This window comes from Astyanax mexicanus, chromosome 8 (assembly GCF_023375975.1).
Source record: "Astyanax mexicanus isolate ESR-SI-001 chromosome 8, AstMex3_surface, whole genome shotgun sequence".
Taxonomy (NCBI): Eukaryota; Metazoa; Chordata; class Actinopteri; order Characiformes; family Acestrorhamphidae; genus Astyanax; species Astyanax mexicanus.
Genome location: NC_064415.1, coordinates 32,467,744 through 32,473,007, shown reverse-complemented (window position 1 = coordinate 32,473,007; position 5,264 = coordinate 32,467,744). Strand labels below are relative to the sequence as shown.

At 41.5% G+C, this 5,264-nt stretch overlaps 1 long non-coding RNA gene across 1 annotated transcript; it reads left to right on the top strand.

Moving 5' to 3' along the window:
- Nucleotides 1–2,427: 2,427 nt before the first annotated feature.
- LOC125804008 (uncharacterized) lies at nt 2,428–3,089 on the top strand. The gene is made up of 2 exons (XR_007440526.1): nt 2,428–2,559; nt 2,641–3,089. It is a non-coding gene; the product is annotated as an uncharacterized LOC125804008 (long non-coding RNA).
- Nucleotides 3,090–5,264: the final 2,175 nt, after the last annotated feature.

The following is a 5,264-nucleotide window of genomic DNA, read 5'->3' as shown; positions in this document are numbered from 1 at the left end:
TCTAAGGCCAAAGCCTTATGCCCCCCCTGGAAGTGGTCTAATGAATGTGAAACAGCCTTTGAATCCCTAAAACAAGGTCTTGTGCAGGCGCCAGTCCTGGCATTTGCAGATTTCATGCTACCTTTCCTGCTTTATACAGATGCAAGCCACAGAGGCTTAGGGGCTGTGCTCTCACAAAAACAGGATGGACAGGAGAAGGTCATTGCTTATGCCAGTAGAGGTCTCCAGGGTGCTGAACGCAATGATGCTAACTATAGCTCTTTCAAATTGGAATTATTGGCTCTTAAATGGGCCATCACTGAAAAATTTCACGAGTACCTCCTTGGCTCAGACTTCACTGTATATACTGATAATAATCCCCTTGCACATCTGGCAACCGCATGATTAGGGGCAGTGGAGCAGCGGTGGGTGGCTCGGCTGGCTAGCTATAGATTCCAGGTCAAACATCGCTCTGGTAAATCAAATGTAAATGCTGATGTCCTGTCCCGTTATCCAGTAGGTGCTGCTGTGGTGCCAGAGGACGACGATGGTATGGAGGTCCCCGGGTTCCAAGAGGTGACCGTTGAAGTGGTGCAAGCTTGCCTCTCAGGGTCCTGCTTGGCAGCCTTCTGGGGGCTCTAGAATAGGACAGGACTGGACAATGGAAAGGTGGGCAGAAGTGCAACAGCAGGACCCTGTAATCTCCCGTGTATTGTATGTTTTCCAGACAAAGAGACCACTGCGGTGGGACGAACGACAATGGGAAGCCCCCAACGTACTGAGGCTGTTGAAGGAGATGCCCCGCCTGCAGCTTCAAGAGGGAGTGCTATATCGTTGCATCCAAGACCCAAACACCAACATGCCACGGTGTCAGCTTCTTCTCCCTCAAAGTCTTCAGAAGGAGGCATTCACATGTTGTCATGACAAAATGGGACATTTTGCAACTGAAAAGACTCTGAAAACGTTGCAGATAAACTATTATTGGCCACATATGGCTATCGATGTCCAGAAATGGTGCTCAGAATGCCAACAGTGCACCCTTAGGAAAAGGCCTGGCACCTCAGCTGTTGGCTTGACCCCTGTTGCTGCTTCGTACCCTCTTGAACTGGTCACAATGGACTTTTTGTCTCTTGAAGCCGCAGTTGGGGGTTTCCAAAACATCATGGTGCTGACTGACCACTTTACCAAGTTTGCCTGGGCAGCAGCCACTCGAGACCAAACGGCTGCCACCACAGTGAGAGTTATGTGGCAGCAGGTCATACAGTATTTTGGCTGTCCATCCCTGTTTCACTCGGACCAGGGTCCAAATTTTGAGGCAGCAGTGGTGAAGCAGCTCTGTGAACTATATGGCTGTAAAAAAAAGTCATACTACTCCCTACCATCCTGAGGGTAACAGCCTTACAGAACGCTTTAACCGGACTTTACTTGGAATGCTGGGAACCCTGGTGGATGAGAAGAAACAAAGGTGGGCTGATTACTTACCCGAAATGCTACATGTTTATAACAACACCTTTATAATAATCCATAGCTCCACAGGGTATACACCATCCTACTTCATGTTTGGTCGGCATGCCAGAACCCCCCTGGACGTGATGTTGGGGCACCCGGTGGAGGAACAGAGTACTGTGGAGGAGTGGGTGAGAAGACATCACGAGCGCCTGTGCTACGCCTACAAGAGAGTGGGTCGACTGGCAGGGCAGGGCAACATCAAAAGAAGCAACACGATAAGCGGGGTCTCCTGGGTCCTTTAATGGTGGGAGAACGGGTGTTGGTCCGTAATGTTGGTCCTAGGGGACAGGGCAAATTGGCTAATTTTTGGAGTAGTATGCCCTATGTGGTGATTAAACAACCAAATGTGGATATACCTGTTTATGTTGTTAAGCCTGAGAAAGGGAATGGGAGAGAAAGGAAGTTGCTTCGGCCTTGTCCTTTGTCCTTACAGGTCCCTGGAGAAGGAGTGGCGGAAGCTGCAGATGAACCTGGATCTTCAAGCCAAGTTGCGGATGGACCTGGATTTCCAACCCAAGCGGCAGGCGCGATTGGACACCCAACTTCCTGGTTGGTTCCACCAACCTGGTGTTTACCACCTCTGTCAAGTTGCACTCCCTCTGCACGATCGGCTACGGATGTCTGGGTTGGCCCGGATGTTGGGGAACCCCGTCGGTCCCATCGGACCACCAAGGGCGTCCCACCAGAGAGATATGGGGATGCTTGAGGCCAGCCTGAGGGCAGGCTCTGGAAAAATGGAGGGAGGTGTAACAGAATGGACTGTGTTTAGGGTGGGTGTAATGACTGGGCCAGGACAATAGGGGAGCTGTGGCACTGAGTGACAGGAAGTGCCAGTTTGCAATGATGGCGTCCCCTTTAAAAACAGGAAGTTGGAGGCGTCGGCTCTCTTGGGTCTCCCGTTTGTGCAGGGGTAAGGTTGGTGGCGTGCAGGTTTGTTTGTTGAGTGGATGTGTTGTGTGGGTGAGGGATTGATTGTGTATATGTATTGGAACTGTTTTACTTACCTGGTTAATTCCCTTGTGACCTATTAGTTGGGAAGTTGGGTCTGGTGGATGTTGGGGAATATATGGGGTGAGTGCAGTCAATGTGTGATTGGGATACGTTTGCGTGTGTGTGTGTGATTATTTAATTTGATTTTGTTGTCTCCGACAGGGTGGCCAACCTGTGCTGGGACGCTGTACGCCACCAATTACCCTAGCCAGTGGCCGGGTGTAGGTAGTAGTGTGGATTTGGGGTAATGTGGGTTGGGTGTATGTTTTTATAGAAATAGTTTATTAATTAATAAAGATAATCCATGGGGTTAATTCTATTTTCAATTGGTTGGGTTTAAGCTTGTACCTTGTGGGCTGCTGGCTGGGGTGGGGAGTTTAGTTGTTCACTGCAGGTTTATTTCAGGGTTTGTAGTGGTTTAGTCTTGATTTTGTAAGCATTTCCAACCTTTTCTTACATAATATATTGTGTGGCTTTGTAGTGTATTCGGTAGTTAATTTGCATGTTTTGCTGTGTTTTGGTTGCAGTATTACCCCTGTAAGTGAGCAGCTACTCCTCTAATCCTCCCGTTTGTCTCATGTGTATTTGTGTTAATAAACCTATCATTTGTTGATCTGCCTCATTGCTCTTTTGTGGTGTTGACAACTTACTGATATCGAGCCTGGTGTTACATTGGTATAACAGGGGGAACCAGAATAAACATTTATACATATATGCATTTATGTTATAGAATATTATATCACAGGCATCAATATTACAATCCAAATACTACACATATAACTAATGTAAGTAGTCCTTTTTTTAAAAATGTGTTACAGTGTCCATTTAACACTATTAATTATCAACTATTAATTAACATCAATTATTTACTACAACACAAGAAAGTCTTGCTACCTTTCAATTTTCTTTTATTTCCATTTACACAAAATAAACTGCCTAAAGACATTTGCACAGTACTGTATATATTCTGCACTGTATATAATAATAATCTAGTATTATCTATAACTCAGTAGAAATAATTCAAATTAAGTGTATAATAAACTGTATAATAAAGCACCTTTGGCTGTATATTAAAAGCTAATGGTCTCACTCACCATCTGTCTGTTCAGTGTCTGGCAAAACTGCTGTAATGATAGTAAGAAATAATATATGATATATACTATTGTGCTAGTTTATAAATACAAAAAGGATAAAAAAAACAATTAAAATAATAAAATCTGTTATCAATCAATGTTAAAAAACATATTTTAACTATGTTTAATATATAATATAATATATAATAAATAATTGTGAAAAATTCAACAAAATACTTATAAATGAACTTTGAAATTTAGTCTTCAGTGTATAAAGTTGAATTAAAAAGGGAACACAATCTACAGATGTTGACAAAACATTGCAATTTCAATGCTGATTGATCTTTCACATTTAAAACAAGATTCAACATTGATTTAACCTCAATATTGTGTTGATTCAACTGTGAATTAAAAAAAATGTATGTAGGGTATATATATATATATATATATATATATATATATATATATATATATATATATATATATATATATATTATATACTATTTACAGTGTAGATTCTCACTGAAGGCATCAAAACTATGAATGAACACATATGGAGTTTTATGTACTTAACAAAATATGACCTGGCCTCAACAGTCACCAAACCTGAACCCAATCCAGATGGTTTGGGGTGAGCTGGAGCACAGAGAGAAGGCAAAGGGGCCGAAACCTCTGGAAAATCCTTCAAGACTGTTGGAAAACCATTTCAGGTGACCACCTCTTAAAGCTCATTGAGAAAATGCCAAGAGTGTGCAAAGCAGTAATCAGAGCAAAGGGTGGCTATTTTGAAGAAACTAGAATATTTATACGTTTTTAGTTTGTTTCACCTTTTTTTGTTTAGCATAAAACTCCGCATGTGTTCATTCATAGTTTTGATACCTTCAGTGAGAACGCATTGAAAAAGAGAACTTGTGTCCAAAAGTTTGGCCTGTCCTGTATTTATTTCTCTAATTTACAACAGTATGCTCTGCAGGTATTTCGTACTCACCATTCACATGTTCTTGAAGAATCAGTTTAGTCCCATTTCCAAAGACCAATTGTCCATTCATCAACATTCCACAAACATAGTTTGCAGCATCGCTTTGTTCCACTGCTGAAACGGACAAATGGAAGGACTTTCTACTACGGGCGACATTAATTCTGGAAAGGTTTTTATACTGTTCATACATGATCGCTTTATCCACATATGATTTAGCTGTAGCTAAACAGACTGGAGCTTTATTAAGAGGAATTTTAATCCAGAATGTTGTGAACATCTTTCCATCTGGATGAATGTGGCACTCGAGACTGGTGGAGAGTCCAGGCTGTATCTTCACTGTAGACTGAGGCTGTGAGATAAAGCCCCCAGAAGAACCTTAAAATCAGAGGATACACAAATACAGTGATTTAGAAGCGAATGCTATATAGACAACCTAAAATTATACAGTATAATAAATTCTACCTTCATAACATAGTAGAGAACATGTTTTTTTTCAAAATGTAACTCAACAAAAATGATTAAATAAAATAATAAAATATATATTCAATTTTTGTAAATATTGTATAGATTTAGAAGTAGTAAATGTGTATACTCACACTGAGTCATGCTCACAAATGTTACTAATATCAGCAGTATTTCCCTCATATTGAGAGAGATGTCTTTAAAGTAGATCTTACTCTCTTCTACTGTTAATTCATCTAAACGCAACCTCTGGTCTGATAACGGAAAAAGAA